The 27,816-nt window shown below is 46.2% G+C and overlaps 1 pseudogene; it reads right to left on the bottom strand.

Annotated features, from left to right (window-relative positions):
* Positions 1-8,247: 8,247 nt before the first annotated feature.
* On the bottom strand, positions 8,248-16,363 carry LOC144752655 (uncharacterized; annotated as a pseudogene).
* Between the last annotated feature and the right edge of the window lie 11,453 nt (positions 16,364-27,816).

The raw sequence follows: 27,816 nt of genomic DNA on the forward strand, positions 1-27,816 counted from the left end.
AATCAATTAAACCATGAGGAGGATATAGTCCCGGTGGAGCTGGCGGGAGTTAGCTATAGAGCTCTCGCATACGCAGACGATGTGGTAGTAGTTACTAAAGATATTGAAAAGGCTTTTTTCAATATTGAAGAAATCGCAGCAACTTTTGGTTCCTTTTCAGGATATAAGCTAAATTTATCCAAAACACAAATACTTTTTGTTCATCAAAACCCTCCGCCCCGTATTAATCTAGTTACTGAAGCAACTTATCTGGGAATCAAATTAACTACCCCAATTTCGAATATTCCTAAACTCAATTACACTCCAATCTTGAAAAAAGCTAATTCAACCCTTGAACGAATTGACCACTTACATCTATTGTTACATGGGCGGTGCAATGTGCTAAAAATGTTGATTCTACCAAAATTTATATATCTGTTTAGAACAGTCCCACTTGAATTTCCGTTAGATTTTTTTAAGCAACTTGAAAAAATGTCAGGTAGATTTCTATGGGGATATAAGGGCATTCGGAGTGCTTATGAAAAAATGATTTTACCAAGGGATAGAGGAGGATGGGCCGTTCCACATTTCTCATTTTACTTTCTTGCAGCGTATTACAAATTATATCCCCGTTGATCGGGGGCAATAAAGCCCCGATATTACATGCACATTCCCCATCTATATATGAACTTCTATTAGGAACCAAAGCCAGCGGTTATCTTCTAAAAATAATAGAACCAAGCTACTACAAAATAACTACATTTAAGATCATAACTGCTGCATATAAAACTTGGAGAATCATAAAAAGACTGGTTGGGATTCCTAAATTTGTAATTTATACTCCTTTAAACTCACCACACTGTCCCCCCCCCCCATCTTCAGAGATCCTGTGATGAAAAGGTGGAATTATAAAGGCATTTGTTATCTGGGTGATTTATGCTCAGATAATCATATAATTACTGTCCCTGAACTCCAACTTAAATTTAAAGCTGCATCTCAAGATTACTTTAAATACTTACAGAATCATAGTTTTCTAAACTCTCTTTCTCTTAACGATCGACATGGTCTTAAAAAGATTTTGGTCATAGACAGTCTTTATGTCAAAAGAAAAATTGGTTATTTTTACAATTTATTTATGACCTATCTCTCAGACGATCTTTCTTTTATCCAGGATAAATGGGTTGTGAAATTAGGAGTAAACGATCTTCTAATAAAAGAATCAATTAAGACAGCTAACTCCATATTATTTTCTGGGTGATCACGAACCCAACATTATATGGCTATGTTCGATCTCTATTATACACCTGCTAAAGTCATGAAATGGGGGCACGCTGTTGGTATAACCTGCAATCGCTGTACTTTGATAGGAGTAGATGCAAAACATATGTTTTTCTCTTGTATTAAATTAACTGGTATAATTTCAGAAATCCAGACATTTATTGAGAGAATTTCAGGGAAAACAATAATTCTTTCTCCTGAACTGATATTATTTGGATTATCATCAGACTCCATAGAAAGAGAACAAAGTCTTCTGATTTTTATTATGATGTCTGAATTTCATGCATGCATTACTCAGGAGTGGATCAGTTCGGAGCCACCTTCTTTCGCTATGTGGAGGGCCCGCTTGTTAGCAAAACTTAATTTTGAACTTGCCATATATGCAACAAAAGGAAGGAAAAGGAAACAACTAGGGATGAAAATTTGGGCCCCAATACAACAATGGATCCATGGGGAAACGAACTAACCTATTGTTTCTATTCTTGTCATAATGTACTGCATCCTTGTATCTTTTCTTTTTTTTTCTCTTTCGTTATTGACTTTGCTTTTGGAGAATCTGATTCTTGTCTGTATGACTTTGTATTTAAGATTATTTAATGAATTATTCTGTTTTGTTTGCAACAAAAATCAATCAAATTTTTTTTTAAAAAAAAAGGAACTACTAGTAGAGCATGCCTTCTAAATGTATCCCCCTCAATGGAAAATCCTTATGCCACATGCAAACACCTTCCTTCGTTTTTCCCCACTACCCTCCTAAACTTCATTTCAATGTTTCTTATAAGTGTTATAACTTCATCTTCCGGTAAATCTAATTATCATTCATTTTCAGAACAATGCTCTTCCTACAAAAGAAGTCAGTGACCTCATCACATACTTTTTATCTTCCACCTCCTTCTTATCCAAATCCTTGGCATATTAATTCAACGGTAATGTCAACAGATATTATGCACAGCTGGGAGAACTCTTATAATTTTAACTTACAGATAGCTATCTGGGTTGTCACTTTACCTGCACCTGTGCTAGTAATCACTGAGACTAATGGCCTGTGGTCTGTCTGTGGTCTGTCATTCACCACAAAGTAGACCTAAAAATATGCACACCAGGCCAAGATGCCAAAGCATCACACATTAACAAAGTATGGGGCCTCTGAACCCCTCAAATCTTATTTGAGGGGTCTCTGCACCCCTCAACGCTTATTTGAAAATACTTCGGTTTTCCTTAAGTTATACTTCAGTTCATTCTTTTTCATATGCACCCCCAGACCGAGGGTCCTGCGAGGTAATTGTGGAGTACATTTTGAATTAAATTCAGCTATCCCCAGAAAACAACTTAATTTATCTTTGATCGGTGGATTGGGAGCCTCTCCTATTTACTTCACCTATTGAGTGTTATTGCTTCTCAAGAAAACGGGTGACTTAGCTCCCCCTACCCAGCCTATAATTTTGCCCTTCAGAGTCAATCATTTCTCTTATAAGATCATCAAAAAATCTATAATCTCTCATCAAGAAACATCTTGTTATTGACAAACACTAATACATCATGTTGGGAACATTGGACTCCTTATGCCATTTGAACATGGATGCGCCCAAGGTGAGATCACCTGTTTTTTTTCTGAAACAGTAGGCTCCTTCCAGAGTCATTTATTTATCAGGTGATGTTATCTTTGCGCAAGACACTGTTGTGGTACACAAATGCCATATCTATGGTTGGATTCATCTCTGCTCCTTGAAGTAACAAAACATCCTTTTAGCATTGGATGCCTAGTGACCTAAATGTTGATACTAGGTCCTCGAGGTCAACACATATCCAGAGAGTTCTATTGGTGTTATGTGGTCGAACCACTGGCTCTAATCATTTTGAACTTTTGAACTTTTCTATTATGTCTTTCTTGCATAAATTCTCCATCAACTCTTTCCTCATTCACTCTATGCACTAACGGCCCAATTCCGATCTTGTTTGGAAAACAAACCCAATGACTCCTGTCACAAATGCTTTCCATATGACTCATGTCAGGGGAGTCCTACTGATCAAGTACGATGCATTTGAATGCATCCGGATAAGATTCAGTCGGACTCCCGTTGACTTCAATGGGAGCCTGTGTACTGACCGTGTTAGCAGGCTCCCAAAGCAAAAAGGGGTGGGTGTGGAAAAGCGCACACCTTGTGGTGGGCACCACCACACTGTGCATGGTCTGAAAGGGAGGACCCAAGAGCACACCCCGTGATAGATTCGGAGGGCCCTTGATGAAGGGGGCCTGCTATGGCACCCTGAAGTACGATTCCGACAGCCGATTCCTCACGCTGAGACCGATGCGAAGTGGCTGTCCAAATCGTGCATCGTACTCACTCAGACGGAATTTGGCTCCATTGCATGGCACCATCCGGCTACGAACTAGTCGTACAGACCGGCTCGGGTCCGGAAATGATTCGGTTGACGTGTACGTGATCTACGCATCATACATGGTCGTTCCGACCTTTGTATGATTCGGTCGGAAACAAGGGCAACTAATGGGATCCGGGAAAGCCAAATCCGCTTCGAAGGCCTTCCGAACAACATCGGAATCGGGCTCCAAGTGTACCCTTGGTTGAGCATACATTTTTTAGCATTATCTTGTGGCCTTAAATTTCTACTAAACTGTCAATTAAAACTATTCAGGAAATGTCTCCATGCAATCTGTTTATTTGTGTGTTAAGTTTGATGTAACAAAAATATTTGAATCGCTACATTTCACAAATAATGAACACCTCATCTTTTGGCCTCACTGTTGATTATTTCCAATCCTCTCATACCATCGACATTAACTTAGATCATCATCTTATACATAAACATCATTTAAGGTCTCAGCTTACATTCTTGAGAACCACTGTTGATAATTTTATCAAGAGTCTACAAGAGATAAACTAATAAACGTTTTACATCTAAGGTGCTCCCTTTATAAACTGCTTGACGCCAGCTAGCTTCTACTACATAATTAAAATCGGAGCAAGTATTTTATGTCCTGAATTTATTGACATTGGTTGTTTTTAATTTTGCACATTCTGGATAGTTTTAAAAACAAATTTGTACCGTCGTTTTTTAAACAATTCCTCACGCTGCTGGATACTACTGGGGTGATTAAATTAATTTATTTACAAGGTAGTCTGTGCTCGATGGTGTAGCCTGGCTGCCCCGCTCCGACTCGGCAATTAGCGCCGTAGAGTGGAGGGCGGACAGGTAAGAGCCAGACATTCACTCCACTTCTGCTACCACGAAGCGGGTAGCGGTCTAGTCTTCCACAGGAGGGGCTATTTAGCCCTCTCGTCGCTCAGAGTGTGCAGCGGTCGCGCGCAGGGGAGCACCTGAGGATGTGCCTGAGACAAGCCAGAGAGAAGCCCGTCTGCGCCCGTCCGCGACCGGACGTGGCCAGGGGCCATGACACTAACATCTTCAGGAGTAAGTGACCCAACTAAGGTTTGGGTGAGCTATTCTTCTCAGGCATTGATGCATTTAAGGATGATACCACAGATGACTTGGGGGTCAGAAGAACATACCCCTCCCGAAGGGCGGTTCTCATGTAGGCGATGTCATTTTAAGGCAGTATGTGATCCAACTTTCAGGCTTACAGATCACTTTCAAAATGAGACAACATGTATGGTCATCGAAACCACTCAGGGTGGGAGGAATCTGCTGTGTAATATAAGGTCTCTACCCAAACATTATATTGAGGTTTGGGACCTTATTTCTACGCACAAACCTGATCTCTGCTTTCTTACTGAGACATGGCTCAAACCCCACTCGATCCCTGTTATCACCCTTGGGATCCCGGAAGGGTATAAGATTATCAGATTGGATCGGCCAAAGAAAGCTGGAGGGGGTATAGCGATTGTGCATAAATGTAGCATAGCTGTCTCTATTTTAGATCAATGTTGTAACTCTGCTTTTGAAATGATGATTCTTAAAATTGGTACGTCTGGTAAATATTGTAGGAAGGGAGCATTAGTGTATCGCCCTCCAGGCCCTATAAAAAAAAGTCTCCAGCTCCCTGGTGGAAGCACTGGCTCCGTATGTCGATACGGACAAAGACTTTCTACTGCTTGGAGACTTTAATATCCATAGCGAGGTAAAAGATAATATGGAGGCTCAATCTTTCCTGAATGATGTCTCCCTGCTTGGGCTAAAACAGTGCAATAGCGGGCCTACCCATTTGGCGGGGCATACCCTAGACTTGATCTTCTCCAATTTTCCTGACATTAAGTGTCATGCACCTAGACAGACTAATTGGACAGATCATTTTATTTTGGAGTTTTCAATGCCCACAATTGGTGTGCCTCTCAGCCGCTCTTTGCAGATTCCGGTACGGCGAAGACAATGGCATAAAATATCTCATGAAATCTTTAAGGAGATATATATCGCGCCGAAAACCCAGCCTACGGAAAATATTGATTCTGCTCTACTTAAATATGAACTTGCTATATAAACAGCAGTAGAACAGATTGCCCCACTTAAAACATTTAAAAATCGTCCTGCAAAAAAACAGGAAGTTTGGTTTTTCGAAGAGCTGCGGGGCCTTAAGCGAACCGCCAGGAAACTTGAGAAAGTCAGGAGAAAGTCGCACCTGGAGGTGGATAAATCTAGCTACCAGATGGCAATAAGTACCTACCATAAAGCCATCCGAGTTGCACGTAAGAGTTATGTTACCTCACAACTGGAGGCGGCAGGTAATGCGCCTAAAGTGCTATACCAAATCCTGAACACCTTTTTAAAACCAGTGGCGTGTGAAAGTATGGATATGTCGTCTCAACAACTATGCGACGACATTTCAGATTTTTTCACTGATAAGATTAACATTATCTATGAAAAAATTAAGGCATCTATCCTACCCATAAGTAATCATAGAATTCACACGCAGGCAAAAGTGGGTGCTAATCCCGGCATACTACTCAAATTTCCCAATATCACCCTGTCAAAAGTAGAGGTGTTGATTAATAACATCAAAAGTGGGAGCCCTTCAGATCAACTACCAGCGAGAACAATGGGAGTTGTGGGGAGGGTGCTTGGTCCTGAAATTCAGAACCTTGTGAACCTCTCGCTTAACACGGGATGTGTCCCACGAGAGTGGAAAAAGGCTCTAGTAAGACCTATCCGGAAGAACATCTCCGTTCCATGGACCAATTTGTCCAATCTTAGACCTATTTCCCTGCTGCCATTTTTGGGTAAAATCATCGAAAAACATACTAATAAGCATCTGTCTAACTTCCTGGATAAATCAGGAAGCCTGGAACCCTCTCAGTCCGGTTTTAGGCCGAAATATAGTACTGAAACGGCCTTGCTGTCGATAACTGATGATCTCCGTATGTACCAGGACAAGGGTATCTCAGTTGTCCTGGTACTACTGGATTTATCGGCAGCGTTCGATACCATTTCTCACAAGATCTTGATCGAACGACTGACTGAGAGTGGACTGGGTGGCAAGGCACTGGCTTGTCTAAAGAGCTTCCTCTCCGACCGCACTCAATGTGTCACCATGGGTGAATTCCGGTCGGATGAGGTTAAGATCACCAAGGGGGTGCCACAGGGCTCCTGTTTGAGCCCAACTCTTTTTAACATCTATGTGGCCCCCCTGGCAAATATTACGAGAGCCTTTGGTTTTTGTCCAGTGTTTATGCTGTTGACACCCAGCTGCTTTTTCCATTTAAATCCTTGACCCCGGAGGTTAAACAATCTTTCTCCGAGGGGATGAAAGCAGTATCCCAGTGGATGTCTTCCAACTTTCTTCAGTGTAATGTTGGTAAGACTTAGGTTATGCTTTTCGGTGAGGCAAAGATACTATGGTCCCCTGATTGGTGGCCATTAGACCTGGGGCCAGTTCCCGAACCAAAACAAGTAATCAAGAACCTTGGGGTTCACCTGGAGCCGGAGCTGACCTTGAAACAACATGGAAATAACACAGTGGGGTCCTGTTTTCATATGATAGGACTCCTCCGTAAAGTATTCCCGCTCCTTCCGGACTCCATAAGAAAGACTTTGGTCCAGGCTCTAGTGATCAGCCGGCTTGATTACTGTAATGGCCTCCTGGCGTCTGCTAATGAAGAGGTATTGGACCGACTTCAGGTGATACAGAACACCGCGGCCAGGTTGGTCCTTAACGCTCCCCCCAGATCTCCATCTAAACCTCTGCTGGAAAAACTTCACTGGTTATCTGTCTGCCAAAGAGTGAAATTTAAGACATGCTGTGTAGTACATAAAGGACAACATGACCTAGGACCTTCCTATCTGGCAAAAAATGTGTTCCCTATGTTCCCACACGTGCTCTCAGGTCAAGTGATCAGTTGCTTCTAAGGGTGCCTAAGATTAGGAGGACTAGACAGGGTGGCAAGGCACTGTCAGTGGTGGGTCCAATATTGTGGAATAATCTTCCCTTCCAGCTTAGGCAGTGCTCGGATCACTTTGCCTTTAGGAAAAAACTAAAAACTTTTATGTTCCAGGCCTAAATTAGCTGGGTCATGATTTAGCCACATATGATTCTTTGTTCTGGATTAATGACCTTTGGTTTTTGCTGCTGCTGTTTCTGGAGCGCGGAGATACTCCTTCGGGAGTTTATTCAAGCGCGTTATAAACCCGCAAATAAATAAATAAACAAACTGCAGACCGTTTCCAAATGCATTCTAGGAAATCAGTCAATGGCTGTACGAAAATAGATACACACATATTCACATTTTGTAAATGTCACCAGATACTTTATTGGCATTGCACTTTGTATTTTCATATAAAAGGTAAAAATACATACAGTGAAGGGTGCAAAGAGAGTGTGTGCACTTCAACCAGTTGTTAGTGTATGAAGATGGAGATAAGAATTAATTCATTATTGGGTGACACAGAGTGGATCACGAATGAAACAGAAAAAGCAACTCTAAAGTACTGATATGGAAATTTGGGGGCCTGTGCACATGACAAAAAACGGTCTAGACCAGTCCCAAGCGATTTAAAGCTGCAAGGATGTGACTTACTGCTCTAGCCACAGCGGATTGGTGCATCAGCGCTCACAATAATCTCGGCCAATTGCACCCCAATATATTCCCCCTTTACATCTTGAACATTGATGGTGTCATCCTCAAAGATAGTTTGCATTTTTCCTGTCCAGGGTATGTCAGCAGTGTAGCGCGTTCCTGTGACAAAGTATTCCACAGAGTACTTAGGCCTAGCCTCGAGTTTGGCATTAATACTGTCAGTCCTCGATTCTTTCCGACTACCTGCGGTACCCACAGTGAAAGTGGTGGTGACAGAAGAGGAAACAGACATGTCTCCAAGACCTGGGATGCCTGCTTTTACCGCAACAGTAACTCATATCTCAATGGAGGATTTAACGCTCCAGCTAGATTCTGTTTCAATAGTGTAGGAAAACCGCCTTTTCTATCTATCTTCGGAAGCAGCACAGTTCTGCACTTTGGTTCTGGCACTCAATTGTAAAGGCTCCGTTCTCAATATTTTCTTATCATTGAAGTTATATTTAATATCATAAATCAATCAATCAATCAATCATGCCATTTGTATAGCGCACTACTCACCCGGGAGGGTCTCAAGGCGCTTGGGGGGAGGGGTATGCTACTGCTCGAACAGCCAGGTCTTGAGTTGTTTCCTGAAGGCGAGATGGTCCTGGGTCAGCCGAAGGTGGATGGGGAGGGAGTTCCAAGTCTTGGCAGCCAGGTAAGAGAAGGATCTTCCTCCGGCGGTGGCTCTTCGGATGCGTGGTACGGCTGCGAGGGCAAGGCTGGTGGACCGTAGCTGGCGGGTGGGCGTGTAGAAGGTCAGGCGGTCGTTGAGGTACTTGGGGCCCAGGTCGTGGAGAGACTTGTGTGCGTGGGTGAGGAGCCAGAATGTGATCCTCTTGTCGACGGGGAGCCAGTGCAGGTTCCTCAGGTGGCTGGAGATGTGGCTGCGTCGGGGGACATCCAGGATGAGTCGGGCGGAGGCGTTCTGGATGCGCTGGATTCTTTTCTGTAGCTTGGCTGTGGTTCCGGCGTAGAGGGCGTTTCCGTAGTCCAGTCGGCTGGTGACGAGTGCCTGGGTGACAGTCTTCCTGGTCTCGGTCGGGATCCAGCGGAAGATCTTGCGAAGCATACGCAGGGTGTTGAAGCACGATGAGGAGACGGCGTTGACTTGTCTGGTCATCGAGAGGGAGGGGTCCAGGATGAAGCCCAGGTTGCGTGCGTGGTCGGTTGGCTTGGGTGCGGTGCCCAGGGCTGGGGGCCACCAGGAGTCGTCCCAGGCGGAGGGCGAAGATCCCAGGATGAGGACTTCCCTCTTGTCCGAGTTCAGTTTCAGGCGGCTGTCCTTCATCCACTCGGCGACGTCTTTCATCCCTTCGTGTAGGCAGGTTCTGGCGGTGTTGGGGTCTCTGGTGAGGGAGAGGATCAGCTGGGTGTCGTCGGCGTAAGAGATGATGTTGAGGTTGTGCTGGCGTGCGATGGCTGCGAGAGGTTTCATGTAGGTGTTGAAGAGGGTGGGGCTGAGTGAAGATCCTTGCGGGACGCCGCAGATGACTTCGGTGGCCTCGGAGCGAAACGGGGGAGGCGGACTCTTTGTGTTCTTCCGGCGAGGAACGAGATGATCCACTCCAGTGCCTTCTCTTGGATACCGATGTTGCTGAGGCGCTGGACTAGGGTGCGGTGGCAGACCGTGTCGAACGCAGCGGAGAGGTCCAGGAGGATGAGGGCCACTGTTTCCCCCTTGTCGAGCAGGGTCCGGATGTCGTCGGTGGCTGCGATGAGGGCAGTCTCGGTGCTGTGGTTGGCTCTGAAGCCGGACTGCGAGGGGTCGAGGGATCCGTTCGTCTCGAGGAAGGTGGTCAGCTGTCTGTTGACGATCTTCTCGATGACTTTAGCAGGAAAAGGGAGGAGCGAGATGGGGCGGAAGTTTTTGAGATCGGTGGGGTCCGCTGTAGGTTTCTTCAGGAGGGCCCTGATCTCGGTGTGCTTCCAGCTCTCCGGGAAGGTGGCGGTGTTGAAGGAGACGTTGATGATGTTCCGGAGTTGGGGTGCGATGGTGGAGTCGGCCTTGTTGAAGACGTGGTGTGGGCAGGGGTCGCTCGGTGATCCGGAGTGGATGGTGTTCATCGTGCGGGCTGTGTCTTCGGTGGTCACCGTGGTCCAGGTGCGAAGGGTGGCGGTGGGGGGCGTTGGTTCGACGGTTGGGTGCGTGGGTGGGGCGCCGAAGCTGTTGTGGATGTCGGCGATCTTGCGGTGGAAGAACTAGGCGAGGGAGTCGCAGAGGTCTTGTGACGGAGTGATGTCGTTGGTGCCGGTGCTGGGGTTGGAGAACTCCTTGACGATAGTGAAGAGCTCTTTGCTGTCGTGGGCGTTGTTGTCCAGTCGTTCCTTCAGGGATTTCTTCTTGGTGGTGCGGATGAGCTGGTGGTGCTTGCGGGTAGCGTGTTTGAGGGCGGTCATGTTGTCGGTGGTCCGGTCGAGGAGCCAGGCTTTCTCGAGGGTGCGGCAGGTCTTCTTGGAGTCCTTGAGGTCATCGGTGAACCAGGATGCCTTCTTGCTTCTGGGTCTGCTGGGAGGGTTCTTTAGTGGCGCGAGGTCGTCGGCGCAGGCGGTCAGCCACTGTGTGAAGTTGCGGGCTGCTTCGTTGGGGTCCGTTGTGTTGGCGAGTGGGCTCTGGCTGAGGGAGGTGATGAGCTGGTCTGCGGTGATCTTACTCCAATTCCTGTGAGGTACCTGTTGCGGGTGGTGGTGGGTCGTGGATCTTTTGAAGCTGAAGTGGACGCAGCTGTGGTCGGTCCAGTGGAGTCCGGTGGTGTGGCTGAAGGTGATGTACTTGCTGGAAGAGAAGACGGGATCAAGAGTGTGGCCGGCGTAGTGGGTGGGGGTGTTGACCAGTTGCTTGAGTCCGAGGTTGGTGAGGTTTTCCAGCAGGGCGGTGCTGTTGCGGTCCTTGTTGTTCTCCAGGTGGAAGTTGAGGTCCCCGAGGAGGATGTAGTCAGTGGAGGGGAGGGCGTGCGGGCTGATGAAGTCTGTGATGTCTTTGCTGAATTGTGTGCATGGTCCCGGGGGTCTGTATACGAGGGTGCCTCTGAGGGTCCTCTTAGGGTCGGTGTGAATCTGGAAGTGGAGATGTTCGGCTGCGGCGAAGGAGTCGTTGGCATCGGTCGTGATGCGGATGGTGTTCCTGTGGACGATGGCGATGCCACCTCCGGTCTGGTTGATGCGGTCCCTCCTGATGATCTTGTACCCGTCCGGGATGGCGATGGCGATGTCGGGTGCAGAGGAGGCGTTCATCCAGGTTTCCGTGAGGAAGGCGACGTCCGGTGATGTAGCGTCGAGGAGGTTCCAGAGTTCCACGGCGTGTCTGTGGACGGAGCGGGTGTTGATCAGGATGCACTTGAGGTGGTTGCTGCTGGTGTTTGTCTTGGCGGGTGCGTGGCAGGTTCGGAGGCAGGTGAACTTGCAGGTGCAGCAGGTGAAGGGTCCATGGGTGCCTCTCGGGGTGGCTCGGCAGCAGGCGTGGGTCCGGCCGGCATTGAGTGCGTTGAGAGTGGCGGCGTCGTAGGTCAGTCGGGTCGTCTTGCCTCGGCGGGGAGGGCCAGGGGTCCTGGCGCTGGGCGCGGGCCAGGCGTGGACGGGCGCAGACAGGCTTACCTTTGGCGCACCTTCGGCGCTCAATCGGCGCTCCCGCTGCACGCGTCCGCTGCGCGGTCGCTCTGGGGGCGTCATAAGTAAGGAGCCGGGAGGGAGGAGCAGCGGGGTGGCGGGAGCGGGGCGGCGAATGGAATCACAGGGAGCGGGGCCGCAGGGAGGCAGCGGCGGAAAATTCCAAGAAGCAGCAGGCAGCGGGAAATTCCCAGGAGCAGCAGGAAATTCCCAGGAGCAGCGGGCAGCGAGCGAAGGAATCTGCAGGCAGGAGGCGGCAAAGGCAGGCAGGAGCGGCAGCAGTGAGTGGGGCGACCAAGCCCTGTGGAGGGCTGAGCGGTCACAGGACTACTTTTTTGGTGGGCTTGCTATTATGGACTAAAACGTACTTGCTCTTCAGCACGTATGCTGGGATATCCATGTCCCCGTGCCTTTTAATACCAGACATAGCATTGAGGGTTTGACCTTCTGGATTTATTGGAGATGCTTTCCAGATGCTGACATCATCCCTTGCCCCACTTTCTCTATCATCCCAAACCCAGGTCCACTGTGCCAGAGTTACATACTCTGCTTTAACACAGCGGAAGTCATCAGCAGAAGGTGCTGCATAGTTCACTGTAGCTGCATAGCCAAGGGCTACATAACCGGGTGGACACACAGGACGCCAAATGGCACCATTGGTAGTAGCTCCCGAACCCCTATCTGTCCAAACCTGGACAAAGGAGGTAGGCTTCACCAGAGTCCCTGCCTTAATCTCCTCTGCAAATACTCCAGATGGCTTATTGTAATTATCAACGGCGATGTGGCCCAGGCTGCAGCAGTGGTCAGCTTTCCATAAGGAGAGATCTCGCGCTGCTCACTCCCTAGAAAACAAGACAAATACGCATGAGTACAAAGCTCATACATCCCTACTCATACTGCAAACATGTTCTTTATGTAAGTCCTGGCTGTTTTAAGAAGCTTGTCTTCCATATTTTAAGGCTTCCAGACCTTATAATTACCATTAAAGATCACAAAATTCCTCTTTCTTCGAGTATGTTGCCAGTAAGGATTGTAAGCACTAGGAACTCACAATACGGTACGACTAGTGATCCTCAAATTTACGAGTTGATCTTTAAACGTCTTTTTGAAATGAAATAGTAAATAAGGACCAAGGGATGAGAAACGCTCAGAGTATGCATGCATAGTCCACCATAACTACCAAGCAAAGTTGCTGATTATTTGTGTCAAGCCACAAGTTTGTAAAGGCCTCACTTGAGACATTTCTCTTCATTCCACCCTATGACCTGTGTCGGTTTTTTGTTTTCCCTTTTTCTAAACAGTGAATTATCCTCTGACGGTGGAAGCACACTTGCATATGACTGCAGCATATCTCGCTATTTAAAAAATTCTGGTATTTTAAATAACGTAATGTATAAGCAAACCTCATCCAAACCTGATACTTATGATTCTTGACCAACTTGTCTGCCCACCACTCCATAGCACCTCAAGAGGAAGCGTGTATTCTCGTCCCAGGATATGAAATTATGCAACACTATTCTCATTGGACTATCTTTCATTTCAGTTAAAATCCTTTCTTTCCAACAAATGTTAGCATAATTATTAATTAATTTAGCTTGTTAACTTGCCTTCAGCCTTTTCGTTTTTAATCTCTTTTGTCCTCCAAGTCTGTATCTCTTCTTGGGGAAGAAGGCTCCCTGAAATATATGTTTACGAACATTCATCCTTCTCAGTGAGAATGTTATAATTTGCTCTGATGTGCCTTTCCTGCTCTACAGCACAATGAGCAATGCATGCACCAGATGTGAGCAATTTGTATTTATAGACTGTCTTTCAGTGCAACTAAAAGTGGACTAGGGAGCTATCGTTGTCAACTCAAGGTTGCCCCAACTCCACGACGCTTGTGTGGGCTATAGCAGATCCATAGCCTTGTGTTAGATTTTTACTTAGCTATCCCTTCATCTAAGCTGCAGATGAAATGAAAGTGGTCTATAGTCCTGAACCACAAAAGTATAAATAAAATTAATTTAATGGGAGGTTGTGCTCACCTATGTAGATGTTGGTTACAAGATGGCAGATTCTACTGAAATTCAAATGGGCAACTTATTTTAGAAGATTTGCATTATGAAGAAAGGATAGAGAGTTAGCAGGTATGTGTATTGAATAGCTGGTGTGGACTGACATGGGTCCTTGGGAAAGTGGGACGGTATGCACTCATCAAGACAGCTGACATCAGTAAACATTCTAACGAAGAAGTGAATATCTTTGGCACTTATTGGAGCTAAACACTGATATGAAACATGTCAGCAGCAAATAACTATCCCATTATCTATGATCAAATCTCAGCACTCTGCATTAAAGTGTTTCAATGGTCGCAAATGAAGAGACCATCAGCGTGAACAATGCTGAATTAAAAACTGTGAACACAAAAACACACAGATACATAGACGAATTCATGTAGGCCCGACTGTTTGACTAGATGCCTGTTACAGAGTGCAGTTTTCAGTAAATAATAAGCCCACCAAACTAATCAAAGGGCAACAACACCCTTGGTCAAGCTGCTGCCTCTAAAAAGACATCATTCATGTGTCTCTAACGTGACTGACTCTTCACTAACCATAGGAGCCAATCAGGGTCAGCAGAACTTTAGCAAATTTCCAACGACCCTATATGCCAGCCCTCATCTGCGTAATTAAATCTGTGCAGTGACGAGGGATTTATAGTGACCTTAAAGATCTGCAACCTTACCTTTGTCATCTCAGATGTTAACCATTTCTTGTGTCTGATAAAGAACCAGAGCAATGTCTTCAGAGTCGCATTGTGAAGGGGGTATTATTTTATCATATTTCAGGATGTACGGCGTATCCGAAGGTCTGTTATGGTTGCTAACGGATAGAAAGGACTCAGACGTCAAACCTTTAAATGGAAAACATAGACATTACACGTTAATTTCATTCAACTCTGCCCACAAATGTGCTGACAGTTATACAATATTTCTAGTTTGACTGGAATAGAAATTATGTTGCTGTGCAGGCCATCTTTGAAGGCCATGAAAAGACACTGAAATCATTATGGCAGGATGAATAAAACGTCACCCCAAAAACTAGGTATACATGACTACTTTTACTTCTGGAAGAGGACAGAAAGTCTGGCTGACAGACCTGGACTGGGAAACAAAAGCAACTCTGGTAAAAATGATAAAATCATGCCCAGCTACACAAAACAAGCAAACGCAGTGAGTGAGGTTGACTTGCTTTTCTCCAAATGGTACACTGCCAGAATATAGATTTCTACGTATCATGCTACAAAAATATTATAGCAAGAATATTAAAAACAACAATATTCTGAATGTTAGTAAACAGAGATGAATATAATGTATTATTCTTTAAAAAAACATTTGAAAACATTTTAGTACACAATCAAGATTAATATGACTCTGCCAGGACTTCACACATATGGTCAATAATCTTGTCCATTAACAGTCCCCATTCTCCACTGCTGTTCCCCTTCACCTAGTGTTATTTGCATTAGGCCTTGTCAGCTGTCAGTTCACCCAGTTCATCGTCCAAAGTCAATGTTCTCCCAGTGTATGAATCCATGAGGCTACCCCAATATTGACACAATTCCCTCCAGATCTATTTAGATGTATTATATTTTACTCCACATATATGTACCTTTCCTCATCCTCGTCCTACTTCAATGCGCACACCTCACCACCAGACTATCTCACCGAAACAGGAACTGCATCACTGACAAGGACTGGAACAGTGCCCTCAACATGCACTGACTCAAACACAGCAACACCATCCCCAAAAGCCATCAAGAATTTCAAGATTGGATCATCAACTTTGCAGATTCCCTACGCCTCCCTCACACACAGCATTACAACAAGATCTAGAAAACAGGCTAGATAGTACAAAGAGGAAGGAACTCAGACTGAAACTCCATTCCATTCAACTGGAGTGCAAATGGAAAATAAGCCAGGATAGTCGTCGTCCTGGGATGGGGGTGGATGTCTGGGGGGGAAACAGGGGATGGGGGGGGGTGTTAAGTCACGTTGAGCAGCAATGGCACAACATGAGGTGAAAATACTTAACAGCAATATTAGAGGTATGGGCTCCATGGCTAAACGCTATAGAGAGTGGTTGGCCTAACGACTAGGGCGGTTGTCCTTGAATCTGAGGAACTGGGTTTGAGTTTCTGCAACGATGCTGAACATCCTGTGATTCTGGGCAAATCACTTAATCTCCCCATGTCTAACAAAAAAAAAGAATGTGTCCTCACATAAAGCAACTGGTGCTATGTAAGGTGCTCTGATACCCGATTTGGTTCAAGTTTGCGCTATGTAAAACACTGTAAAGACCATGTTCCAATCCTCCATGAGAAGCTACCACCAAATGCGCCACTCCGGAAGATGGCATTGATGCCAACACCAACAGAAGTGGAGAAATCTTTGCCATCATGAAGGATTTCACCTCACCAGAGGCCACATCCATCTTGATCACTCCCTAGCAGGACTCCTACAACAATATTACCATTTACGGTGACTCCAACCCACAACTGGACCCAACAGACCTCACCCAATGCCTCACAATTTTATCCAGAAAACCAGTGCTAAACAAGTCTCACCCCATAAGAACTACTGCTGCCATGGAGTCCATCAACTCAGGGCCCCAATCTGATCCCTATCCACACTTCGCCTACTACAGATGACTAAAACTCATCAGCACCATGCTCACACGTTCTGAATGCCTCCACCTCTTTTGCGACCTTCCCAGATGCTTGGAAGCATGCAGCTGTCCTCCCATTGCTGAAGAAACCCTCAGCAAATGCTTTCAATGCCTGCCAACTACAGACCAATCTCCCTGCAACTATTCCCGGACAAAGTCTTTGAGAAAATCATCAAAAACACAACACTGAATACCTCAATGACCACTAACTCCTTGATACTATTCAGTCTGGTTTCAGACCCAAACACAGCTTGGAAACTGCCCTCATTGCTGCCATGATTGACATCTGCATGACTCTGGACATAAGAGACACAGCAGCCCTCAACCTCCTGGACCTCACTGCAGTGTTTAACAAGGTCCCCATCCCCATTTTCATCCAACTGCTATATGACATTGTAATCCAAGGACATGCACTCTGATGGATCTGCTCCTTCCTGACTGGAAGGAGACAGCCATGAGCCTGTCAACATACACATCGGACACCATCAACCTAAGCTGTGGGTTTCTGTAAGGATCCTGCCTGATCCTAACCCTCTTCAACACATTCATGATCTCTTCAGCCAGCATCATCAGCTCTTAGTTTAATATTCCCTCCTACACCAATGACACGCAACTCAATCTCTCCCTCACAGAAAAGACCTCCAGTACCCAGATCATGCTCAGTGTCTGCTACACATAAGAGACGACTCCTCAATTCTTGAATTCCACCAGAAGCCGAAGACCTGGCTTTTCAAGTAGTCACACTAGCCATAGGTTTGATTAGACTCACACCTGCCTCAGGGTCAGGATACCCTCCCAGGTGATAGTGCATCATACAAAGCTGTTTGCAATACTATAGCATACTTCGATAATATGAATATATGCAAGATGTAGAGTTTTTTTGCTTTTTAAACTTTATTTAGTGTTTTAACATAAAGTATCATGGTAAATATGCATACATACAGTCATTTGACAAAGGACAGTGAAGAAGATCGTACATGCTTCATTTAGCTTGGTGAGTATAAACACATCAATAAATACAGTCGGATACCATGTAATTTAGAATATGCGGTGGTAAAACCCTCAGAGGTATACAGTGGCCGAGAACATAAAGAAACCACCCATTCCAATATACTCCTCAAAAGCAATGGCCATTATAAAGGTGACATAGCTCATAGGAAGCTGAACACATAATGCCTGTTTTACTTTGTAGGATCCATCTAACCCACCCCGGTGGGAACAATGCCCCGTTACTGCTGGGAGGGGGGTCACATTGCGATGATGCAAGTTAGGTGTATAAGGGGCCCCAAATGTCCCTGGGTCTAGCGGTAGAGGGAATTGTGGCCACATATACTTCACTTCTCGTGGTGCAAGAGGCTAAGCTGCTCATCCAACCCTTAATCGTGGGCACAGTCCAGCCACCCCAATGAATGGCCACTTCTCTTTTGGCAAATAGAAAACAAAGGGCTGCAAATTTATTAACTCTTTGGGGGAAATGGACCACGTATCCTAGGAGGACGATCTCGGGCAGGGGATCAATTGGTAAGCTAATCATGTTCTCAACTCTCAGGCGCCTCAGGGGGTTAGGAGACAGGCCGCCCCCCACTCAAACATCAATCATCAGCAATGGCCTGCCCCTTCTTACACTCTTTGGTTAAAGACCAAGTATTCTTTTGTTTATTCAGATAGAGGGAATATTTACAACTTCTGTCTGAATGTGCTGCACGTTGTCACTGCCTAAATCAACTGTCATAACTATATGTGTGTGTCTAAGAAGTCCACCACCACTCTAACACCTCCCTGTGTTCTCCAATTGTGAAGAAAAAAGGGGGAGGGGAGGTTGACAGTGCCTCACGGAAGCAACACCAAAGGGGTGGATCTGACAGACTGGTACTCGCCTGATTCCTCACTTCTCATCATTGGCCACTGTCAACCCAGAAAGAAAAAGGGGGATAAAAATAGTGCAATCAAACCAAAAAACCATCCTGTGTTTGCACGTGTTATATAACCCACTGTGGTGTTTCAATATCCCTACCAAGATAAGATATAGACCCCACCACCATTTAAAAAGAGCTGAGCAAACTGGCAACTACAACTTTATTCTATGCTGTTAACTCACTCTATTAAAAGTCAACCGACATGTTTCATCACCGTTATTTACTTTCCTGGTGAATTCTTCAGGGTTTTGGGTCAGCATGTGATTTGCACGTTATGAATTCTCCCCTTATTGTACCTGTAGTCGGGCATAGGACGAAAACACACATATATACATATATTACACGAGTTGTGTCACAACAAGGCGCACCGGTTCAGGTGCTGGTTCAAAATGTGGCATTTATACTTCTAGTTATTGGTAGTATACATTACCAGGTGGCCTCCACTGTAGTGCCTACCCGGCCCCCGTGGAAGAATATAACCTTGGGACGCCCCTACAGCTTTAGTAGGTCCCGTCAACCGCCCGTTGGTCGGTATCTGCAATAGACAAGTATACTGTATGTTAACTGGCCCCCTCGTACTACATTTTCACCAAGCTTCGGTCACTACCCCCGCATGGCGTCTGGGTTCCATAGCATTCATACTAGTCTCACTCTTTCTCTGCCTGCTCAGTTACATTGCCCCTCATGGGTTCCCATGCGGCTCAGGTCAAAACATCCCGCTCCTTACCGTTACCGCGTGCTGGTGGAGTCTCTGCTCACCCGGCGTGTGTATTGACTCAGCCGGCGTCCCGGTTACATTGCCGGGCTCCCGGTCATGTGATCGGCACGTATAGCGTCAACATCAGTATGGCGTGTCGCGTCATCAAGACTATACGAGGGCGCCATCTTGGATCGGGATGTTTATCAAATATTCCCGAACCATTAACCAGTGTATCGGTCGATACTCATGAGTTTATGTTTCCGCACTAGAAGTTGTCAGTTCAAACCTGTGTCATTCTCAAGTTGTTAGTAGACCAACCCTGAATAAATACAGTTATCTCGTATTTGTATTATTCACTTCTTATTTACATGCTACCTGTCACAATGATCAGTCCTGTTTTAAAAAAACACATTACTCTAGACCATACCTGTACTCAGCCTCAACTTGGGGGAGTCTCCCTATTTCCTAGCTATGCCAGTTGTCAGACATAGTTTTGAAACATGGGCTGTTGCTCGTTTGGATCAGTGTTATAGTTTGGCCTGTGTTTATCACCCCTCATATAAGGAACCCCTATATATACAGAGGAGGCCGATTACTGATATGTATGTTTCAAGATTTACACTGCTGATACCTTATTCCATTCAATAATTTCATTAAGGCCGTGTTCGTCCGTGGCTCCTTCAAATATCCATCGGGCCTCTTTCTTCAGCAGTCTATTACTCATATTAAACTGATCTCCCAGCATTCTTTCAATGACAACCCAGCGCAGGTCCCTAGGTTTGTGGTTTTGACTGGTGAAATGTTGCACCAATTTGGTAGATAGTTTGGATGCCTTAAGTGTACTTAGATGTTCCTGGATTCTGACTTTGATCTTTCTAGTCGTTAACCCAATGTAGTACAGCCCACAGGGACATGATAACCTGTAGATCACATTGCATGTGTTGCAATTACTAAAGTTGTTTAGATACCAGGTTTTCCCGTTAGTTCTTGTGATGGAACTGGTCTTCGTGGTGAGGGCACAGATACTACAGTCGCCACACGGGTAGTGGCCCGGTGGGATATTTGAATGTGGTGGCTTTTCCTGGGGGCGTGTATGGACCAATCGGTCCTTCAGATTAGACGATCGCTTGAACGCAAATCGTGGTTGAGGCATGCGCATAGACTTGGTGCTCAAAATGTGCCAATGTTTCCTCAGTATTTGGCGGATTTTAGTGGAGTGTGGTCCGAAGGTGGTTATTATCGGAATGCAGTCCTGCTGTTCTTTAGTGTGTCGGTCTAAGAGAGCCTCTCGCGGGGTATTTAATGTCTGCTTTCTCGCTTGCTTTACAGTTTTTTGTGGGTAAGCTCTGGAAGTGAGTTTATCAGCCAGTTCCTCGGTCTGCTCCAAAAAGCTGTCAGTAGTGGAGCAGTTCCTCCGGTATCTCATAAATTGACCCACCGGGAGATTGTCTCGCAAGGCCCTGGGGTGAAACGACCTATAGTGCAGCAGTGAGTTCTTGTCCGTTGGTTTTTGGTGGACCGATGTTATGAGTTTATTGTCTCTAGCGTATATATCTAGATCCAGATATGTCGCTTTTAGACGGTCCACAGTCCATGTAAACTTGAGGCATCTATCAAGGCTGTTCAGCCATGCTAGAAACTGATCCAGTGTCTCAGAGGGGCCCCTCCAGATGCACAGGATGTCATCTATATATCTCTTCCAGAGGACAATGTTCCCCTGGAAGAGATTAGATGCATGGTAGATGTAGTTTGCCTCAAATTGGCCGACATAGATGCACGCCAGGCTCGGGGCAAATGTTGCCCCCATCGAGGTCCCCGACGTCTGCAGGTACAGTTGTTGTTTGTAAGCGAAGAAGTTGCGTGTCAATGCTACCTCAATGCACTGCAGTACAAAGGTTTGTGCAGTATCGTAAAACCACTCGTAGTCCCCCAAGGAGCGCGCTGCTGCCACGAGCGTCGCCTCCTGGGGTATGCTTGTGTATAGTGACTCGATGTCAATTGTCACTAAAAATTGCTCATCTGGATCGTATGAAACTGTCAGTAAATGTCTCAGGATGTCGGTGGTATCCTGTACAAATGAAGGTTGAGTAATCACACATTCACGCAGGAAAAAATCCGCAAACTGCGACAACGGTTCGAGTACGGAATTGATGCCCGAGACTATCGGCCGTCCGGGAGGTGGCCGTTGTGCTTTATGAATCTTCGGCACAATATAGAAGGCTGGTACCCTGGGCGATGGATTAACCAGGAACTCAGCTTCCTTTGCCGTCAGCCATTTCTTTTCTCTGGCAGTGGCTACCACAGTGTGTATAATGGTTTGAAGTTCAGCCGTGGGATCTCTAACTAGAGGTTGGTAAATTTCTCTGACTCCTAGGAGTCTGTTTACTTCATTCTCGTAGTCAGAGGTATTCATCACCACCACCGCCCCGCCCTTATCGGCCGGTTTGATGGTGATGGAATCATTATCTTGTAAGGATTTCACCGCCATCCAGTCAGTTCTGGACATGTTACTCTGTTTTGCGGTGTGTTGTTGTTGTTCTAGGTCTGCAATGTCTTGCAAAACTTTCTGCTCAAATGCCGCCACCTCTGGGCCCACTTGCTGGTTCAACGGCGTGAAGTTAGATGGACGTCTTAGATTAGTACAGAATGTCATGTCAGTAGTGGTGTTGTCTTTACCCTCAAAGAATTTCCGAAGTTTGATTTTTCTCATTACTCCATTCAGTTCGCCCCTCAGTTGAAAGCTGTCGTGTTTGGGGGTGGGGACAAACCCAAGGCCTTTGTTTAGCACTGCATTTTCATAGGGTGTGAGTAGGTAGTCTGATAGATTCACCACGATGTTATCCATTGGATTCATAGTGGCGTCCTGCCCCTGCTGCGAGTGATTCTTGGGGAGTATACTTGTTGGTTTGCGTTGGTAATGTGCTGTGCTCGACCCCTGCCCCTGCCTCTCGTGTTGGTCCCTCCCTGATTCGGCTGATGCTGTCCTAAAAAAGCCCTAAACAGAGCTCCTAGGTCCTGATCAGAATTATTTTGGGGTTGAAATCTAACTCGGGCATTACTCTGTGGGGGTTGCACGTTTGGTTCCTCCTCCTCACTGCTTGTATTATCAAATGCCCAGTTGTTTGGGGTTCGAGCACGGCACATTACCAACGCAAACCAACAAGTATACTCCCCAAGAATCACTCGCAGCAGGGGCAGGACGCCACTATGAATCCAATGGATAACATCGTGGTGAATCTATCGGACTACCTACTCACACCCTATGAAAATGCAGTGCTAAACAAAGGCCTTTGGTTTGTCCCCACCCCCAAACACGACAGCTTTCAACTGAGGGGCGAACTGAATGGAGTAATGAGAAAAATCAAACTTCGAAAATTCTTTGAGGGTAAAGACAACACCCCTACTGACATGACATTCTGTACTAATCTAAGACGTCCATCTAACTTCACGCCGTTGAACCAGCAAGTGGGCCCAGAGGTGGTGGTATTTGAGCAGAAAATTTTGCAAGACATTGCAGACCTAGAACAACAACAACACACCGCAAAACAGAGTAACATGTCCAGAACTGACTGGATGGCGGTGAAATCCTTACAAGATAATGATTCCATCACCATCAAACCGGCCGATAAGGGCGGGGCGGTGGTGGTGATGAATACCTCTGACTACGAGAATGAAGTAAACAGACTCCAAGGAGTCAGAGAAAATTACCAACCTCTAGTTAGAGATCCCACGGCTGAACTTCAAACCATTATACACACTATGGTAGCCACTGCCAGAGAAAAGAAATGGCTGACGGCAAAGGAAGCTGAGTTCCTGGTTAATCCATCGCCCAGGGTACCAGCCTTCTATATTGTGCCGAAGATTCATAAAGCACAACGGCCACCTCCCGGACGGCCGATAGTCCCGGGCACCAATTCCGTACTCGAACCGTTGTCGCAGTTTGCGGATTTTTTCCTGCGTGAATGTGTGATTACTCAACCTTCATTTGTGCAGGATACCACCGACATCCTGAGACATTTACAGACAGTTACATATGATCCAGATGAGCAATTTTTAGTGACAATTGAGATCGAGTCACTATACACAAGCATACCCCAGGAGGCGACGCTGGTGGCAGCAGTGCGCTCCTTGGGGGACTGCGAGTGGTTTTACGATACTGCACAAACCTTTGTACTGCAGTGCATTGAGGTAGCATTGACACGCAACTTCTTCGCTTACAAACAACAACTGTACCTGCAGACGTCGGGGACCTCGATGGGGGCAACATTTGCCCCGAGCCTGGCGTGCATCTATGTCGGCCAATTTGAGGCAAACTACATCTACCATGCATCTAATCTCTTCCAGGGGAACATTGTCCTCTGGAAGAGATATATAGATGACATCCTGTGCATCTGGAGGGGCCCCTCTGAGACACTGGATCAGTTTCTAGCATGGCTGAACAGCCTTGATAGATGCCTCAAGTTTACATGGACTGTGGACCGTCTAAAAGCGACATATCTGGATCTAGATATATACGCTAGAGACAATAAACTCATAACATCGGTCCACCAAAAACCAACGGACAAGAACTCACTGCTGCACTATAGGTCGTTTCACCCCAGGGCCTTGCGAGACAATCTCCCGGTGGGTCAATTTATGAGATACCGGAGGAACTGCTCCACTACTGACAGCTTTTTGGAGCAGACCGAGGAACTGGCTGATAAACTCACTTCCAGAGCTTACCCACAAAAAACTGTAAAGCAAGCGAGAAAGCGGGCATTAAATACCCCGCGAGAGGCTCTCTTAGACCGACACACTAAAGAACAGCAGGACTGCATTCCGATAATAACCACCTTCGGACCACACTCCACTAAAATCCGCCAAATACTGAGGAAACATTGGCACATTTTGAGCACCAAGTCTATGCGCATGCCTCAACCACGATTTGCGTTCAAGCGATCGTCTAATCTGAAGGACCGATTGGTCCATACACGCCCCCAGGAAAAGCCACCACATTCAAATATCCCACCGGGCCACTACCCGTGTGGCGACTGTAGTATCTGTGCCCTCACCACGAAGACCAGGTCCATCACAAGAACTAACGGGAAAACCTGGTATCTAAACAACTTTAGTAATTGCAACACATGCAATGTGATCTACAGGTTATCATGTCCCTGTGGACTGTACTACATTGGGTTAACGACTAGAAAGATCAAAGTCAGAATCCAGGAACATCTAAGTACACTTAAGGCATCCGAACTATCTACCAAATTGGTGCAACATTTCACCAGTCAAAACCACAAACCTAGGGACCTGCGCTGGGTTGTCATTGAAAGAATGCTGGGAGATCAGTTTAATATGAGTAATAGACTGCTCAAGAAAGAGGCCCGATGGATATTTGAAGACGCCACGGACGAACACGGCCTTAATGAAATTATTGAATGGAATAAGGTATCAGCAGTGTAAATCTTGAAACATACATATCAGTAATCAGCCTCCTCTGTATATATAGGGGTTCCTTATATGAGGGGTGATAAACACAGGCCAAACTATAACACTGATCCAAACGAGCAACAGCCCATGTTTCAAAACTATGTCTGACAACTGACATAGCTAGGAAATAGGGAGACTCCCTCAAGTTGAGGCTGAGTACAGGTATGGTCTAGAGTAATGTGTTTTTTTAAAACAGGACTGATCATTGTGACAGGTAGCATGTAAATAAGAAGTGAATAATACAAATACGAGATAACTGTATTTATTCAGGGTTGGTCTACTAACAACTTGAGAATGACACAGGTTTGAACTGACAACTTCTAGTGCGGAAACATAAACTCATGAGTATCGACCGATACACTGGTTAATGGTTCGGGAATATTTGATAAACATCCCGATCCAAGATGGCGCCCTCGTATAGTCTTGATGACGCGACACGCCATACTGACGTTGACGCTATACGCGCCGATCACATGACCGGGAGCCCGGCAATGTAACCGGGACGCCGGCCGAGTCAATACACACGCCGGGTGAGCAGAGACTCCACCAGCACGCGGTAACGGTAAGGAGCGGTATGTTTTGACCTGAGCCGCATGGGAACCCATGAGGGGCAATGTAACTGAGCAGGCAGAGAAAGAGTGAGACTAGTATGAATGCTATGGAACCCAGACGCCATGCGGGGGTAGTGACCGAAGCTTGGTGAAAATGTAGTACGAGGGGGCCAGTTAACATACAGTATACTTGTCTATTGCAGATACCGACCAACGGGCGGTTGACGGGACCCACTAAAGCTGTAGGGGCGTCCCAAGGTTATATTCTTCCACGGGGGCCGGGTAGGCACTACAGTGGAGGCCACCTGGTAATGTATACTACCAATAACTAGAAGTATAAATGCCACATTTTGAACCAGCACCTGAACCGGTGCGCCTTGTTGTGACACAACTCGTGTAATATATGTATATATGTGTGTTTTCGTCCTATGCCCGACTACAGGTACAATAAGGGGAGAATTCATAACGTGCAAATCACATGCTGACCCAAAACCCTGAAGAATTCACCGGGAAAGTAAATAACGGTGATGAAACATGTCGGTTGACTTTTAATAGAGTGAGTTAACAGCATAGAATAAAGTTGTAGTTGCCAGTTTGCTCAGCTCTTTTTAAATGGTGGTGGGGTCTATATCTTATCTTGGTAGGGATATTAAAACACCACAGTGGGTTATATAACACGTGCAAACACATGATGTTTTTTTGGTTTGATTGCACTATTTTTATCCCCCTTTTTCTTTCTGGGTTGACAGTGGCCAATGATGAGAAGTGAGGAATCAGGCGAGTACCAGTCTGTCAGATCCTCCCCTTTGGTGTTGCTTCCGTGAGGCACTGTCAACCTCCCCTGCCCCTTTTTTCTTCACAATTGGAGAACACAGGGAGGTGTTAGAGTGGTGGTGGACTTCTTAGACACACACATATAGTTATGACAGTTGATTTAGGCAGTGACAACGTGCAGCACATTCAGACAGAAGTTGTAAATATTCCCTCTATCTGAATAAACAAAAGAATACTTGGTCTTTAACCAAAGAGTGTAAGAAGGGGCAGGCCATTGCTGATGATTTAAGCTAATCATGTTGCCTAGTGTCTTGTGTACTTCCCTCCAGTAGGAGTGTACATGTGGGCGGGTTCATGCAAGGTGAGTGAAGTCCGCATGCGGGGCATCACATTTACGGCAGTTGTGTGGTTTGGGGGGGTCTATTCTGTGGACTCTAGCAAAGCAGGGAAAAGTGGCGCGCAGTGTAGAGTGAATCCGCAATAGCACAAACTTATCCTTAAACGTGGCATCGTGCAATCGAGATATGTCATCTGTGTCAAAAGCATGCCATCAGGGAACAGCTTGCCAATTTTAGTAATGTCAAATTTAGTGAAAGTGCGTTGTATGAGTCTCTCACCTGTGATCGGTAGCCATCAGACGTTCGGGAATGGGAGAGCTGTAGAATAAAGGATAGGCGTGTTTGTGATTCGCCTGAGTTTCGCCCAGGCCCAGCTGGTAGTGGAGACCGTTTGAATGTCATTCGAGTCTCGGGGAAGGCCCTTGGGGAGAATGATAGCCAGTGTCTCAGGAAGGACAAGATCAGATTCCGGTCGTAAGTAAGAGATTCTGGCATCAGGGTGATACCACACCTGTGCGTATCTGCACTGAGCAACTAAAAATATAGCTGTAAGTCGGGGACTCCATATCCCCCTCTGTCTTAGGGAAGAGTCAGAACCTGCCAGCGAACCCGGGCCCGCTTGTCACCCCAGACCAAATGTATCAAATGTGAACGGAGTGTGAGAAAAAACTATGTGGGAGGGGGATAGGAATGTTATCAAAAAGATATCTTGATAAGAGCCACCCGGCCGACTATGGAAAGGCACAGTCTGAGCCACTTGTCAGTTTACGCCTCCGGGGCATGTACAGCCTGGCCGTAGTTGAGGCGGATGATCTGCTCAGTGTCAAGGTGTATGTGTATACCCAGATATTTTATGGATTCTGTGCACCACTCTAGTGGGAACTACCCAGGCCTTTTCAGTGTCAAGTAGTATAGCGGCAGCCGGCACCTCAGGGCTTATCCTGTGAAGGGTGGAGAATAATGTTCATAAATTGAATGCTGTGGAGCGGTGGGGGACAAAACCCGATTGGGCATGGGAAATTATGAATTCCATTAGCAGGGACTCGAAAGAACCGTGGCCAGAATTCTGTAGTCAAGATTCCCTAGCGAAAGGTGCCTGTATGAGCCACAAAGCAGCGGGTCTTTATCGGGTTTTGGGTAAGTGTGGGCGTAAAATCCGTTTCGCGGGTGAATTTGTGGATTTTTGACGATTTTGCGATCCGCGAATCGCGCGAATGTACCCAATAATCCGCAAATTCGCAAGCAACGAATTATTTTGCTTGCTCGCGCTTGAAAAATACAATATCGCACCCGTGGCGTTGACTTACCGTGATTCTGAGTCCACCGAGTTTTTTTTTGTTCCCGATTTTTGCGTGTGCTGCGCCATTTTCGATCTTGCTGCGTGATCGCCCGAGAGTTTTTAGAACGCAATTATGTTATCGCGGCTTGCCATCTTGCACGGCGAGAGTTTGACAACGCGAGTATGTCA

The sequence above is a fragment of the Lissotriton helveticus genome, chromosome 5_1 (assembly GCF_964261635.1).
Source record: "Lissotriton helveticus chromosome 5_1, aLisHel1.1, whole genome shotgun sequence".
NCBI classification, from domain to species: Eukaryota; Metazoa; Chordata; class Amphibia; order Caudata; family Salamandridae; genus Lissotriton; species Lissotriton helveticus.